The sequence below is a fragment of the Rattus norvegicus genome, chromosome 1 (genome assembly GCF_021556685.1).
Source record: "Rattus norvegicus strain SHRSP/BbbUtx chromosome 1, alternate assembly SHRSP_T2T, whole genome shotgun sequence".
NCBI classification, from domain to species: Eukaryota; Metazoa; Chordata; class Mammalia; order Rodentia; family Muridae; genus Rattus; species Rattus norvegicus.
In genome coordinates this window covers 24,403,395-24,420,968 of record NC_141534.1, presented here as the reverse complement: position 1 = coordinate 24,420,968, position 17,574 = coordinate 24,403,395, and the positions used below count along the sequence as shown (strand labels likewise).

The 17,574-nt window shown below is 42.3% G+C and overlaps 2 long non-coding RNA genes across 4 annotated transcripts in view; one reads left to right on the top strand and one right to left on the bottom strand.

The window, feature by feature from the left end:
• The window catches only part of LOC148006883 (uncharacterized), a 34,430-nt gene that overhangs the window by 10,341 nt on the left and 6,515 nt on the right, over positions 1 to 17,574 (top strand). The gene's annotated exons all lie outside the window — the stretch shown is intronic.
• On the bottom strand, positions 930 to 17,310 carry LOC148006884 (uncharacterized). The gene is made up of 2 exons (XR_015644848.1): positions 17,225 to 17,310; positions 930 to 1,215 (listed from the first exon to the last, which is right to left on the bottom strand). It is a non-coding gene; the product is annotated as an uncharacterized LOC148006884 (long non-coding RNA).

The following is a 17,574-nucleotide window of genomic DNA, read 5'->3' as shown; positions in this document are numbered from 1 at the left end:
TCACTTGGGCCTATGTTCAGATCGCTTATCCCCAGGGTCACCTGACAACACGGTATGACAGGAATGGTCTAATTTAGCCTATATGTCAGAGGGCTTGGACCATCATGGAAGAGGGGCTCAACCCATGGTGTCCAGAATGTGACAACCTGTTCGTGTCATCGCTGACCAGAAAGCAGAGGGAAGCAAGCAGGAAACAGGGGTCAGGTATCACTGGTAAAAGCCAGTCCTAGTACACTTCTGCTACTGTCTCTTTAAGGCTCCGTGGCTTCCCCCAAACAACAGCTAGGAATCACCATTCAAACCATGAGCCTGTGGGGGCACATTTCAGATGCACACTGCACATGTGACCCTTGCTTAGGCAACACAGTAGGAGCGACCTTAAACTCAGGCTGCTTGCCACTAAGGAAAACGAAGTCATGAAGTCATGACATTTGCTGGAAGATTATATAACTGGAAATCATTAAACTAAGCAAAATAAGCCAGGCTCAGAAAGAGCCTAAATTTAGTTATATGCATATATATTTATATATTATATATATCATTATAACATTATGTAAATATTATAAGACATAATGTTTTATAATGCACTATGTTTATATATGTGTGTGTGTGTGTTTCATACTGTTTTATAGTACGTTTTATATACAGTGTATGTAAGTGGGTCATGAAACCAGGGAAAGGAGCATGAGAGGGAGGAGGAGCTCTTATAGGAGGCGAAGCCAAGAAGGGAATAGTATCTGTAGAAGGGGAGAAGAACCAGAAGCAGCTAGAAGAGGAAGCAGAACCGGAGAGAGTGCAGAGAGAGCAAAATGATTGAGATCAAGGCATAACAACACATACGTATGAAGGTGCGGTAGTGAAACTCAGCTCTTTGCATGTGCCTTAGTTAGGGTCTTATTGCTGTGAACAGACACCATGACCAATGTAAGTTTTATAAAGGACAACATTTAATTGGGGCTGGCTTACAGGTTCAAAGGTTCAGTCCATTATCATCAAGGTGGGATCATGGCAGCATCCAGGCAGGCATGATGCAGGAGGAGCTGAGTTCTACATCTTCACCCGAAGGAAGCCAGGAACAGACTGAGCATCCTCAGGCAGTTAGGAGGAGGGTCTCCAAGCCCACCCCCACAGTGACACACTTCCTCAACAAGGCCACACCTTCTCATAGTGCCACTCCCTGGGCCAAGCATATGCAAACCATCACAGCATGCTAACCTAAAAAGAAGTGCAAAAAGTAAAAGTGTAAATCAGGCTGCCTGATTTGAAGGAAAAATGAATAACACAGAAGCAAAGAAGTGCTCAATAATTGTACCTATCTCACAAACATCCATTTGTCACCTATGTTACAAAGAAATCAGAAGGTCTTACATTACTGTTACGAAGTAGAAATTCAGTATACTCGTGAATGTAATGGTAACTTGGTAATTGTTACTTTTATTAGCTTGTGAGTTCAAAGAGCAAGAATGTGTTCCATTTTTTGCAAGACGTATCTTTATTATAGCTACTATTCCTATGACTAGAAAATCCAGTGCATGGGTGTGTATTTGATATATAAACACATGTGTGAGCAAACCAAAGAAGCATGGAATATCCCTTTCCACCTTCCACACCTAAGACAGGGTCTGCTACTGAACCTGGACCTATTGCCTCCTTTCCCCAAGCAATGGAGTCACAGACACATAGGCAGCCAAACCCAGCTCTTTACATGGAGACTGGGGATTTGAACCTTGGTCTTCACACTTGCTTGGCAACCACACTTAGCTACTGAGCCATCTCCCTAGCTCTGATCTAAAAGTTTTAATGAAAGGCAAACCAAGTCAAGTCTCAGTTTATTTAGCAAACCAATAATTTCGTCTAGAAAATAAAATGACAGTAATTATATGATTATAATGGGTCACCCATCTCAGTTTCCTTTCCTGTGGTTATGATAGCACTCTCAGAAAAGCAGCCTAAGGGAGAAGAGGTTATTCTGGTTCACCATCCAAGTTACAGACATCAGACAGCTAAGACAGACGATTCAGAGCCAGTGTGGAGGGAGGTTAAAGCTGCCAATCATACCAATCCTGCTATCAGAAAACAGAGAAGGACAGATACATGTACTGCTGGCTTTCTCCATTTTACACAGCCTAGGAGCTGTGTAAAATCCCTATGGGATGATCCCACCTACAATTAAGTTGGGTCTTCCAACGTCAAAGCAATTAAGATAACTACCCCCACAAGCATGCCCACTGGCCATCTCCTAGGTAGGTTAATTCTAGATTTTGTCAAGTTCGCAGCTAGCACTAACCGCCATACACGTCAAGAACTGTTCTCGTTACTTTCTAGTCTCGTATCAGTGTGGTCTCGTTTGTGCAAATACGTAGGAAGGAAGAAATTGCTTTTGTGTTATCTGGCCTCAACCTCATCATTGGCAGAAGCCATGCTTCTCACTGGTTATATGAACCCCTGGTATGTTGTATTCAGTCCCTCTCCCTCTCCCTCCTTCCCTCTCCCTCTCCCTATCCTTCTCCCTCTCCCTCTTTCCCTCCCTCCCTCCCCTCTCTCCCTCCTTTTGTTACTCTCTGCAATGGAACCCGAGGCCTCACACTCTACCTCACTGGGCTTCATCCCTGGATCCTGTGATTCTGTATTTCATTTTTCTTTCTTTCTTATTATTTTATAGGCAGTCTCCCTGGTATATCAAGCTGTCCTCATGTAACTGAGGATGGCGTTGAACTTCTGATGTTCCTGTCTCCATTTCCTCAGTGCTGATTGCTGATATGTGTTACTGTGCCCAGTGTATGCATTGCTAGGGGATGTAGCTTCATTGTAGATGATAACCAAGCATTCCATCAACTAAACCTCACCCCCAGGACCCAGATTCTGTATTTCCACAGCTCCCAAGTGATGCTGATGTTGGTGAGCCATAGGCCACGCTTTATTTTATTTAATTATTTACTTTGGACGTGTGTGTGTGTGTGTGTGTGTGTGTGTGTGTGTGTGTGTGTGTGTGTGCACAAGGGCCACAGTGCCCATGCGAAAATCAGAGGAATTATTACTCTCTTTCCATTATATGTGTTCCAGAGATCAAACTCAGGCCACCAAGCTCAGTGACAAGGTCATTTGACCCACTGGTCATCTCATGGGTTCTGGGTCACTCTGAGTGACTTTAAGGAATACGTATCCGGTCTGAAAGTTCCTTTATTGCAAGATACCTGTGTTGAAGAAACGATGTTTCCAGTGAGATCATTCTTCCCTAATGCCAGGGGCATGTTTTTAATCACATGCCGAGCTTTCCCTCATTTTGTCCTTGCTGACTTCGCAGAGTCTTCCTTTATCTCATAAGCTGCTACTTATTCTCTAAGGTTCATCTCAAAGCTGTGTCTTCTCGGAAAAGCGTCGCCTCCCTCGTGTGAGACTACAGCCAGGGCCCCTGCAGATCTCCACTCTCCCATTGTTTCCTCCTTCATCCTCCCTTGACTGACTTGCTCAGTCTCCATCAGAGGACCACAGAGAGCCTTGATTTTGCCAGGTTACCTTTGGGGCTCTCTCTTCTAGCCATGTGCTTACCCCATAATGTAACACCCCAGTTGGAAGGGGTCCACAGTAGGGTTAATGTTTGCTTGATGCTTCCAGTTCACTGGGTGGAAGGAGGCACGGTGACATATAAGTATTCAAGTAACACAGTGATACATAGCAAACCTATTCTCTTTAAAGTGACAACAGCAGAAATGCTTGTAGGCCCCTGAATGACCTCATCTCCATGTTCCAAGTGTAAACACAGGAGCACAGATGGATCAGTAACGTCACGTGACTGAAGATGGTCTGTTGGGGACAGTGGCCTGATCAGTTCCTGACCTACCTAAACAGGGCAGGAGCCAGGCATCCTCCCTTGTAAGAATATTTCCCTAGGCCACCAAATCTCTGGATGCCAGAAAACCAGATTTTTATATGCAACTGCCCGTATCAACAAACCCAAATTTTGGTGGTTGTTGTTCAAACACTCTTAGAGCCAAACCAAACACATCTCTGGGCCAGATGCAGCTGGCTCTGGAGGGCAGGCAGTCAGACTTGAATTGGCCTCATTTGCTTTTAAGAAGGGGCTCAGCCGTTAAAGAGCACTGGCTGGCGTTCCAGCGGACCCAGGTTTGATTTTTACATGATGACTTCAGTTCCAGGAGGTCTCACACCCTCTCTGAACATCATGGGCCAGTATCAGGCATATAGGCCAGACACTCATTCACATAAATAAAAGAGTTTCAAAAAATCAATTAATTAGTGTTGTAATTAAAACATAGTAAATAAAAGTAACTCTACTGTTGACTTACAGTTTACTTCTGACTGGCAAAATCGGTTGGAGGTGAGCACATAGCTCACCAGGGTGTGGTATAGTCTGGATTCAGCTTCACTCTTAAGCTAAGGAGGGCAGCTCTCGGGTTATTTTAATTATTTTAGTGATCCCTGGTTATGTCAGTCCCTGTTAGGTATTTTAACACACGCAGCAGAAATACCTGGAAAATGTAGTTCATGTGTCCGTATCTCCTATCTCTTCAGAATATGGCTACCTCGTAACTATGCCCCTCTCCAGGCAGCATCTACGACCCACACTGCTGACATAGCATCTTTCCAAGTGTGGAACAGGACGAAAAGGGCTGTAGATGAGCATTACAGGAGCCTTCGGATACTGTGAGAGGCTGTTCGTTCTGTATGAGGGCATTTCCAGATCTGTTCTAGCTTGATTATTTAGTTCTAGTCCATGGTCCTATTTATCTCTCCTTCCCCTCCTCTTCATCATACACATATATCCCTTCCCCTTTCTCCATCATGGCACCTGTGTCTCCTGTCTTCCCCTTAGAGCTATTGTTTATGGTCCCTTCCTCCTCTTGTGGCCCCTTCCTGCTTTCCTGGCTCCTGCAGGTTAGATACTCACATCTAAATATTTAGACGTGGGATCCACAAATAAGAGAGAACGTGTGGAGTTTGTGGGTCTGTGTGGGCTCACTTATCCACGTACCTAAAATGTCCATCCTGTTTCCTTTACAGTGGAATAGAACCCATTGAACAAATGCAGCACCTTTCATTATGCACTGCTTCGGTGAGGGTGACCAGCTGCTTTCATTTCTTTTTTTTTTTTTCTTTTTTTTTTTATTTTATTTTATTTTTTTTTATTATCTTGAGTATTTCTTATATACATTTCAAGTGTTATTCCCTTTCCCGGTTTCCGGACAGACATCACCCTCCCCCCTCCCCTTCCTTGTGGGTGTTCCCCTCCCAAACCTCCCCCCATTGCCACCCTCCCCGCATAGTCTAGTTCACTGGGGGTTCAGTCTTAGCAGGACCCAGGGCTTCCCCTTCCACTGGTGCTCTTACTAGGATATTCATTGCTACCTATGGGGACAGAGTCCAGGGTCAGTCCATGTATAGTCTTTAGGTAGTGGCTTAGTCCCTGGAAGCCCTGGTTGCTTGACATTGTTGTACTTTTGGGGTCTCGAGCACCTTCAAGCTCTTCCAGTTCTTTCTCTGATTCCTTCAACGGGGGACCTATTCTCAGTTCAGTGGTTTGCTGCTGGCATTCGCCTCTGTATTTGCTGTATTCTGGCTGTGTCTCTCAGGAGCGATCTACATCCGGCTCCTGTCGGTCTGCACTTCTTTGCTTCATCCATCTTGTCTAATTGGGTGGCTGTATATGTATGGGCCACCTGTGGGGCAGGCTCTGAATGGGTGTTCCTTCAGTCTCTGTTTTAATCTTTGCCTCTCCCTTCCCTGCCAAGGGTATTCTTTTTCCTCATTTAAAGAAGGAGTGAAGCATTCACATTTTGATCATCCGTCTTGAGTTTCCTTTGTTCTAGGGATCTAGGGTAATTCAAGCATTTGGACTAATAGCCACTTATCAATGAGTGCATACCATGTATGTCTTTCTGTGAGTGGGTTAGCTCACTCAGGATGATATTTTCCAGTTCCAACCATTTGCCTACGAATTTCATAAACTCGTTGTTTTTGATAGCTGAGTAATATTCCATTGTGTAGATGTACCACATTTTCTGTATCCATTCCTCTGTTGAAGGGCATCTGGGTTCTTTCCAGTTTCTGGCTATTATAAATAAGGCTGCGATGAACATAGTGGAGCACGTGTCTCTTTTATATGTTGAGGCATCTTTTGGGTATATGCCCAAGAGAGGTATGGCTGGATCCTCAGGCAGTTCAATGTCCAATTTTCTGAGGAACCTCCAGACTGATTTCCAGAATGGTTTTACCAGTCTGCAATCCCACCAACAATGGAGGAGTGTTCCTCTTTCTCCACATCCTCGCCAGCATCTGCTGTCACCTGAGTTTTTGATCTTAGCCATTCTCACTGGTGTGAGGTGAAATCTCAGGGTTGTTTTGATTTGCATTTCCCTTATGACTAAAGATGTTGAACATTTCTTTAGGTGTTTCTCAGCCATTCGGCATTCCTCAGCTGTGAATTCTTTGTTCAGCTCTGAACCCCATTTTTTAATAGGGTTATTTGTTTCCCTGCGGTCTAACTTCTTGAGTTCTTTGTATATTTTGGATATAAGGCCTCTATCTGTTATAGGATTGGTAAAGATCTTTTCCCAATCTGTTGGTTGTCGTTTTGTCCTAACCACAGTGTCCTTTGCCTTACAGAAGCTTTGCAGTTTTATGAGATCCCATTTGTCGATTCTTGATCTTAGAGCATAAGCCATTCGTGTTTTGTTCAGGAAATTTTTTCCAGTGCCCATGTGTTCCAGATGCTTCCCTAGTTTTTCTTCTATTAGTTTGAGTGTGTCTGGTTTGATGTGGAGGTCCTTGATCCACTTGGACTTAAGCTTTGTACAGGGTGATAAGCATGGATCGATCTGCATTCTTCTACATGTTGCCCTCCAGTTGAACCAGCACCATTTGCTGAAAATGCTATCTTTTTTCCATTGGATGGTTTTGGCTCCTTTGTCAAAAGTCAAGTGACCATAGGTGTGTGGGTTCATTTCTGGGTCTTCAATTCTATTCCATTGGTCTATCTGTCTGTCTCTATACCAATACCATGCAGTTTTTATGACTATTGCTCTGTAATACTGCTTGAGTTCAGGGATAGTGATTCCCCCTGAAGTCCTCTTATTGTTGAGGATAGCTTTAGCTATCCTGGGTTTTTTGTTATTCCAGATGAATTTGCAAATTGTTCTGTCTAACTCTTTGAAGAATTGGATTGGTATTTTGATGGGGATTGCATTGAATCTGTAGATTGCTTTTGGTAAAATGGCCATTTTTACTATATTAATCCTGCCAATCCATGAGCATGGGAGATCTTTCCATCTTCTGAGGTCTTCTTCAATTTCTTTCCTCAGTGTCTTGAAGTTCTTATTGTACAGATCTTTTACTTGCTTGGTTAAAGTCACACCGAGGTACTTTATATTATTTGGGTCTATTATGAAGGGTGTCGTTTCCCTAATTTCTTTCTCGGCTTGTTTCTCTTTTGTATAGAGGAAGGCAACTGATTTATTTGAGTTAATTTTATACCCAGCCACTTTGCTGAAGTTGTTTATCAGCTTTAGTAGTTCTCTGGTGGAACTTTTGGGATCACTTAAATATACTATCATGTCGTCTGCAAATAGTGATATTTTGACCTCTTCTTTTCCGATCTGTATCCCCTTGATCTCCTTTTGTTGTCTGATTGCTCTGGCTAGAACTTCAAGAACTATATTGAATAAGTAGGGAGAGAGTGGGCAGCCTTGTCTAGTCCCTGATTTTAGTGGGATTGCTTCAAGTTTCTCTCCATTTAGTTTAATGTTAGCAACTGGTTTGCTGTATATGGCTTTTACTATGTTTAGGTATGGGCCTTGAATACCTATTCTTTCCAGGACTTTTATCATGAAGGGGTGTTGAATTTTGTCAAATGCTTTCTCAGCATCTAATGAAATGATCATGTGGTTCTGTTCTTTCAGTTTGTTTATATGATGGATCACGTTGATGGTTTTCCTTATATTAAACCATCCCTGCATGCCTGGGATGAAGCCTACTTGATCATGGTGGATGATTGTTTTGATGTGCTCTTGAATTCGGTTTGCCAGAATTTTATTGAGTATTTTTGCGTCGATATTCATAAGGGAAATTGGTCTGAAGTTCTCTTTCTTTGTTGGGTCTTTGTGTGGTTTAGGTATAAGAGTAATTGTGGCTTCATAGAAGGAATTCGGTAGGGCTCCATCTGTTTCAATTTTGTGGAATAGTTTGGATAATATTGGTATAAGGTCTTCTATGAAGGTTTGATAGAATTCTGCACTAAACCCGTCTGGACCTGGGCTCTTTTTGGTTGGGAGACCTTTAATGACTGCTTCTATTTCCTTAGGAGTTATGGGGTTGTTTAACTGGTTTATCTGTTCCTGATTTAACTTCGGTACCTGGTATCTGTCTAGGAAATTGTCCATTTCCTGAAGATTTTCAAGTTTTGTTGAATATAGGTTTTTATAGTAAGATCTGATGATTTTTTGAATTTCCTCTGAATCTGTAGTTATGTCTCCCTTTTCATTTCTGATTTTGTTAATTTGGACGCACTCTCTGTGTCCTCTCGTTAGTCTGGCTAAGGGTTTATCTATCTTGTTGATTTTCTCAAAGAACCAACTTTTGGTTCTGTTGATTCTTTCTATGGTCCTTTTTGTTTCTACTTGGTTGATTTCAGCTCTGAGTTTGATTATTTCCTGCCTTCTACTCCTCCTGGGTGTATTTGCTTCTTTTTGTTCTAGAGCTTTTAGGTGTGCTGTCAAGCTGCTGACATATGCTCTTTCCTGTTTCTTTCTGCAGGCACTCAGCGCTATGAGTTTTCCTCTTAGCACAGCTTTCATTGTGTCCCATAAGTTTGGGTATGTTGTACCTTCATTTTCATTAAATTCTAAAAAGTTTTTAATTTCTTTCTTTATTTCTTCCTTGACCAGGTTATCATTGAGCTGCTTTCATTTCTATTGCTGTTCAGTAGAACAGCAGGGAAAGTGCCTGGGGAATAGCTGTCAAAAAATGTTTTTAAATTAAAAAAGAAAGAATTCCCCCGGGTGCCCTGGCACATGCCTTTCATCCCAGGATGCAGAGGCAGGTGAATATCTGTGAGTTAAAGACCAGCCTGGTCTACACAATGAGTTCTGGGCCCGCTAGAATTATATATAGAGAACCCATCTAAAAGAGAGAGGAAGGAGAGAGAAGGGGGTAGGGAGAAAGGAAAGGAGGGAGAAAGGGAGTAGAAAAGGAGGGAGGGAGGAAAGGAAGGAGGGAGGGAGAAAGGGAAGGCAGGAGGGAAGAAGGGAAGGAGGAAGGGAAGAAGGGAGAGAGAAAGGAAGGAGAGAGAAGGGGATAGAGAGAAAGGAAGGGAGGAAGAGAAGGAGGGAGGGAGAGAGGGAGGAATTCCATTCTCAAACTATATCATAATATGAGTGGTGGGAGATTCTCCCTCCTCAAAGCTACCAGAGTTCTTTCTGCTTAGTCACAGCACATGTAGGAAAAGGTCCATGGTGGGGGAGGAGGTTGTGGACCAAGCACGGAAGGAACACACATCAGTTCACACACGTCCATGGCTTCAGTCACATGATTACAGTACCTTCCAGGAACGATGGTCTCACTACATCTGTGCTCAAGAAGAGAAAATACTATCTATCGCTGAGTATTGTCTGTCATCTCTGACACAGCTGAGGCTACCCCAGGAAAGCAATAACCAACCATGGACAACAAGTCTGGGACTGAGCCTTCAGCAGGATCCTCATCGAACAGACAGACAGCAATGGGACTGAGAGGTGACATAGCTTCCTCACAGTTCACCATCTTAAGCCAACTAGCTAGACACAGGGAGGCTTTTCTTTCCACTTTGTTTCAGTCCCCAGAGCCCACTGTGGGGGAACCCATGTGAAGAGGGGGTTCCCCTTTCCTCAGATAAGACCAACTTCACCCACCCTCAGCGGTAACACAGGGGCCTTGAGAAAGGCACTGGTTAAAGAGGGAGATGGTGTCCTGGGGGACTGCAGTGGCTCCTGGCTTCAGCATTCATTGACATTGTGAGAGAAAGATAAAGGAGAGCCACTCCTTTGTCATGTCTTCTTCAAAGCCAAACAACCACACAGACAGACACATGTATATGTGCTTGGTAGATTTTGTTGGCTTCAAACAGAACTTTTCAAACTGTAGGTCACCACTTATGAGTGGGTCCTGAATCAATTTAGTTCACAGCAGACTTCATTTCTGTTATGTGAGATAAGGTCTCATCCTATCACCCACGCTGGCCTGGAATTTTCTACAGCACAGGCTGGCCTCAAACTTAGGATCTTCCTGCTTCTTAATCCCAAGCATCAGAATTACAGCTGTGTGCCACCATACCAAATAACAGATACTTTTTAGGAAAAAAATGAGTTTTTCATTCACTGTAAGAAAAATAATTTCAGTAAAATTTGTTCAGAGCCACAGAACATGGGTTACTATGAGAGCAGGTATGGTCAAAGAGAGTTGAAAAACATCAGTTTATAAAATGTGTTAATACACTGATCCTAAATGCTGAACTCAAAGTAGCTTTTCCAGATGTTTTTAAAGCAACAATTAATCTGTGCATGCTCTCAATTGATTATTTCACGTTTGTATCTGTTAACAGCAGGGCTGCTTTTCAAGAGGAATACTTGGAAATATTTACCTGCTATAAAAAAAGCATAGAAATTTGGATTCTTAAGTATTAAGTACATAACCTAAAACTTCATTTATTGAAAAATCACTCCAAAGTTAAAGGCATAAAGGGAAAAAAAAAGAAATCAAAATCAAATCCAATAGCAAAACACCATCATCTGGGAGAAGGTAAACCTCAGAACATGAAGCCATGGACAAGCAGAATTCCTCAATAAATTCTATTTCCTCTTCTGTGTGCAGTGACCCAGACCACTGACACAAATTAAAGAGCCTGACCTGCCATTTCTGTCCCTGTGTAATAATTTTCAAATAACATTCCAATGACAGCTAACTGGGCTTTGGAGAAACAAAACAAGAACAGAGTCCATAAAACTTTTTGTTGTCCCACTAACCTATGCTTTATTTAACTGTCTGTTATACCACACACACACACACACACACATACATACTCATACACTCATACACACACTCATGCAATGTACCTACACTCACACTCATATACACTCACATATTCTCACACACACATACACAGACACTCATATACACTCATACAATACACTTACACACTCATACACATACTCACACAATATACTTACAGTCACACTCATACACACACAATATACTTACAGTCACACTCATACACACATACATACACACACATATACATACACTAGTACACACATACAATACACTTACACACTCATACACACTCACAATACACTTACACACTCATACACACTCACAATACACTTACACACTCATACAATATACACTCACATACTTACATACACTCATACTCACACAATACACTTACACACTCACATACACACATACACACACACTGAAACACACACTCATACACATATACTCACATACATTCACATACACATAGACTCACAAATTTACACATACACTCATACGTATGCACACAAATATACTCACACATACATACACTTACACAATCACACACATGCCTTCATAAACACACTTACACATACACATATACAGGTGTGAGTGAAGCCTATAGGTCTGCATGCATAATTAAAGGGCAGCAACCAGATACTTGATACTATCATGCTCCCAGAATCCAATTCATGCAGCTCATGCAGATCACAAGAGTTAATAAAGATTTTATCTGTTGGTTTGTCTATTTGCTTGGGAACTAGAAAAACATTCTGCCCCTGTGGCTAACCAAGCTAACATCACAGAAGACTTCTCACTGTATTGTACAGCATTGTCAATGCCATCCTAACAGGATAACAAACCCTGTGGATGACAGTTTGGTGTATTCCTTTTGCAAAGACAAGGCTGATATGCCTGCTATATTTTGTTTCGGAATTACTGTTATATGTGGTAGAGTTTAGGGACTGGGGCTGGAAGGGACCTGAAGTGTCCTTCAGTTTGAACTTCTTAATGTTGCTGATAGAAAAATGTGGTAAAGAGGCACACACTGCTGTATGAGCCTCCTCAGAGGCAGCTTGACAGGTGGAGCAAACAGATGGTTCCCCGACACACCTCACTTCCCGTGCCCATCCAAGGTCAGTCTGACACACTCTGGGTTTTGAAGTTGCCTGTGCCCGGCATGTGTTCACATGCATGTGTGCACTTCCTCACAAAACATTTATGATCTACTGAGAACACGTGTGCCTGACATGATGCCGGGCACTCTAGGAAGAAGAACATCAATGAAGGACAAGGAAGGGTGTCAGTAGATGAACCGTGATAGTTTAGACAGAGAAGAGTAATCCACAATAGAAAAGTGTGGACTGAGGCAGGAGTGATACCTCAGCCGTTAAGAACTCATGCTGCTCTTGCAGAGGAACGAGGTTCAGTGCCCAACGTCCATACAGTGACAACAGCCTGTGACTCCAGTTCCAGAGAGTTCAACACTCTCTTCTGGTTTTCTGGGACCCTAAGCGTAAACACAGTGCACATAAACGCACATGCAGGCATTCATATGTATACACAAAACTGAATAAACCCTTAAAGTAGATGAATAAGTGTAGGCCGGATGTTGTCGCTCACACTTGTGACCCCAGCATGTCTGAAGCATGCTCGTATGGATAAGAGAGCTGTAAATATCTACTTGGGAGTGACGTTCTCACAGGAAGACTCCATAGCATTTACAACTAACCTCTAGCATTCCTCAGAGTCAGACTGACTTGGACAGTGGTAGTCTAACTGTAAGGAAGGTGTATGTGGAAGCGAGTATAGGTAGTTAGCTTAAACCTGGGTAAAGAAAGCAACCACCTCTGTTTTTAAGGTGTACACTTTTTGAGATACAGGCAGGAGAGTTTCAGAAACATGGGTGAGACGTAAGGCAGAGGCAAGGAGCAGAAGGGACTGTAACTCTGTCTTGGATGACACTTAGGTGAAAATGTCAACATCTGTGCCCCCAGCAGCCCTTCTGGGCCTGTTGCATAGCTCAGGACTGGTTGTCTTGACAGTCCCATTTTCTGCGTGCTACTGCGACTCGGTGCTTTGCTGAGCATGCGCTGGTCTGGGAACTGCTAGCTTTCTTGTGAAATATTGACGAAGTCGAGTGTGACTCCTCTAGTACGCATCTTCCTGTGTGAATAACAGGGCACACATAAATGATTAAAGCAAAGCAACCAGAAACCTGGCATTGCCCGTCTTTCCTGAGATCGAATTCATTCGTCAGCCCCACCCCCGCCCCCACCCGGAGGTCACTGGCCTCAATTTCCCAGGGCCTAGCCACAACCATGATTAATTGATCTCCTCTCTCATTTCACACACTTAATTTGAAGCAGAGGAAAGGGTAAAAACATCTGAAATCATTGGCCTGTACGCATCTGTGTTCAGCTTCCTGCATCCTCTAAAGCATGTGCTTACAGTAGCCGCTGTAAGCCAGGGGAGCCGAGGCTTCCCAAAGGAGCCATAGCTGTTCCTACGCATCTTCCGTGTTTTACTTCTTATCCGACATCCAATCCTTTCTCTATAGTCCTCTATACTAATCTGACCTCAGCCAGCTATGCACATAGACACATGTGCATCTGTACACACATATGCCAATGGTGTTGCTAGATTTGGAGACCTGTCTGGGTCTCTGTATGGTGAATAATGGTCCAAATATCACAACCACTCGTGGAACAGAATACTGTGTAAAACGTGGGGCCTGCTATGACATGGGGCTAGGGTGGGAGGCACATCTGTAATCCTAATTTGAGGGGCAGGGGCAGGAAGACCATGAGTGCCAGGCCAGCCAGAACTATATGATGTGACCATGCCTCAAATTAGGTCAATACATATAGAGAGATATAGGTAGGTAGGCAGGTAGATAGATAGATAGATAGATAGATAGATAGATAGATAGATAGATAGATAGATGATAGTAGATAGATAGAAAAGAGAAATAAAAGAAAAACTATCTTCCAACAAGCAAAATCTACAGCACTAAAGGCACCATTTGAATTTTTTGTAAATAATATGATAGCAGTATAGTTAACACATAAGAACATACAAGAAACATATGGAAAAGACAATTTATTGTAGTAACCAGATAGCCAAAGAAGTCTTCTATCATAAACATCTAGATTGTAGGTGTATGTGTGCGTGCGTGCATGTGTGTTTGTGTGTGTAATAATGCTCAGATAACCACCTAATAACTGATAGAAGGTGAGGGGGGCCAGCAGTAGGTAACATGTACTCATCTCTCTGGGACAGACACATCTGCTATGGCTGCTTTCACATGACCAGTGCAACTTCATCGCGCAGAACATTAGGGAGGCTTATGTGGCAATACAAAAAAAGGCTTTTTCACACAGTATTTTGACATAATTATATTAAAATATTATTTACGCTCTGAAACTCTAATTTAACTGGGCTTTCTAGACTTTATTTAGGCAATAGTCATGAATGATTTCAGGTATACAGATAGTAAATATGTTGTGACAAAATCTGAGAATACGTTACTTTTCTTGAATGTGATTTGAGGTTTATTATATAATTTTCTTTTTAATAACAATTGTTGGGCCACTAGGCTACAGCACTCATAGGAATTTAATAATTAGCTTTGGTGAGACAGCGTTACGCAAAGGGAGATGATACACTTCAGTACAGCAGCCATATACTAGGAGATAGACATACAGTCTCATTACAGAGTTTATATCACATTTATTGACAATGTTTTATTATCAATTTGACCCCCACGCTTGGGGATCAAAGAGCACCTTCCAGGAACCGGTTCTCTCTGGTTCTCGTCTTCTACCACATGGACTCTGCCGTCTTCGCTGGCTGGTTTCTCTACCTGCTGAACCGTCTCAGCCCCTAAACAGTGAATCTCAGTGCACAAAACTAATGTGGTTTTAAAATACTGCATAAGCATGATTTCACTGGATTTTACATGAAAACGAGCCAGTGCTTGTGGCTTTCTCAACATTCACACCTTCTCACCTCAAAGTCAGGGAGACTTCTCTGCACCAAGAAGAATAATCTTACACATCTCTCTGTCTGTGAGGGCTTAGGGGTGTCAGCCTTTGTTGGGTGGGTAACTTTGATGAAAGACCTGGAGCGTCAAAGCTCTCCAGTTCACATGGGTTTGGGGTGTGAAAAACTAAAGCAGAAAATCCTTTGTTTTGGGTTTAGCTGAATGTTCTCATCAGATATTGGTAATGAAAAGATATACCTAAGCTTAAAATTTGGCATAAACGTGGAGAATCTGCTGATTTACACAGTAATGGGATTAGGAGTGTGACAGGGGAGGCACACTTGGGTTTTGAAGAGGTTGCAGAGGAGACACAAGTGGAGTTTACTTAAGTTCTTAAAATCCAATAAGTCATTACACAAACTGTGTCAAAAAAAAAGTGTCCTTGGGCTGGGCCTGACTGGGATGATATTTCTGTGGGTAAAGGCACTAACCACTAAGCCTAACAGCTTGAGTTTGACCTCAGGACTCACATAGCAGAGAAAAAGAACTAACTCCTCAAAGTCTCCTCTAGTCTTTACATTCGTGCTGTGCGTGCATGCACACACACACATACACACACACATTCACACACACATTCACATACACACACACATTCACACACACACATTCACATTCACACACACATACACACACACATTCACACACACATTCACACACATATACACATTCACACACACACACATTCACACACACATTCACACATACACACACATAAACAAATAAATAAATATAAAATTAAAAATACGTGTAAAAACCCATTTTTAAGCCCCCTCCACCCCATTTTAGGTTACTTGATGGTCTCTTGTCCAGTATTTTGTGCAAAATTATTTTCAAAAATCACTTTTGACATCCGGGAGATCATTTCATGGTAAAAAGTTGATTTTAACCTATATATTTAATTTTGTATTAGGTTAGGTTTCATTTGGGGTCTTCTTTAGGTTAGTAACCCTCAGCAGAGGTTGGATTCCACGTTGCCTATTCGCGTATGATGTTTAATTCCCAATGCACACGTGTACTAATGTTAAGTCCAGTTGTCCTTGGGGGACACAAAAACAGACTGGAAACTAACATTTAACAGCTGTTCATGTGTTAGGGCAGAGCTAGTCCGTAAAAAGGTCACATGGACCATGGAGAGTTTGGGCACTGATACTGGGGACACGGTTCTATAAACTACCCCCTTTTGTTAATTTCCTCATTCCTCATGTTAGAAAATTGTATCAGAAATAGGAACAGTTCCTAAAATACGCCAGAAGTTTCTCTTTCTCTTCTTTGCCCCTCCCTGTTTCTCTCTGTTCCCCTCTCCACACAGCCTTGCACTCTCTGAGGTAATCCTGTCAGGCTTGCTCTAAACTGTGCTTTACAAACTGAGGTTCAACAACACCAAAAAGCTATTGCATTATTGAGAGTAATTAAGCTGCAGAGAATTAACTTATTTTGCTATTATAACAGAGGCTTGAGAGCTTCTAGCCATATTAAGCTGGGATCAGATACCTCAAAGAACCACCTAAAATTATTAGAGATTGTATCATTCACCAAACTCTATTACCTACAATGCTAAGTGACGAAAACGAAGCCTTCCAGGTCTCATTTTTATAAAATAAAATTGAATTTATTTCCATTTTCTTGGTGAAATGGAAGTTTGTTGTACAAATCAAAACAAGAGACGGCAATCTTGTCCTTAATAAAAAAAAACACAAAATTAATCTAAAATTTTAGATAAAATGTTGTACAGATGGTGTGGAGAAAAATAAAATGTGAAAACTACAAGAAATAAGTGAAAAGAAGTGACTACATTTGGGACATGTATATATAAAATATTGTATTTATTAGTACTGCTCTTCTTATCTGCTCCTTGTTCCTCTTCCTCCTCCTCCTCCACCACCCCCTCCTCCTCCACCGCCTCCCTCGCCTCCCTCTCCTCCCTCCTCCTCCTCTCCCTCCCCGCTCTCCCCTTCTCCCCCCTCCCCCCTTCCTCCTTCTCCTTCCTTTTTTAAAACCCGCTCTCTTTAGGCAGCCCCGGTTGGGGGTATGGAACTTGCTAGCCTGGAACTCACAGATATCTACCTGCCTCTGCTTCCTAAGAACTAGAATTGCAAAAGTTACACACACCATACATCGCCACATCTGGAGCCCCGGGAGCGAGTTCAAACACTGTACCTTGAAGCTCAACTCCGCAAGTGCCGGCCTCCCTGGGTCTCTGTTGTTTCTCCTGGAGAGTAAGAGGTTGGAACAGAAGAATACTGTAGGAACAAAATACCAAGCGGGTTAAGGGTTCTGTTTACATCTAAGACAGTCAAGAGGAAGTTCCTGTTTGCCCTTCTTAAGTTAAGGTTTCTATTTGTAATTAAGAGAAGTTCCTGTTTGTTGTGTTAAATCCTAGTTAAAAAGTACGGTTTTTTTTCTTCTTCTTCTTTTTTGTCCCAGGTTAAGTTCTTGCAAGGTTAAGTTTCTATTTGAAATTAAGAATCAGTTCCTGTTTCTTAGATCTGATGTAAACTTCCTGCAAC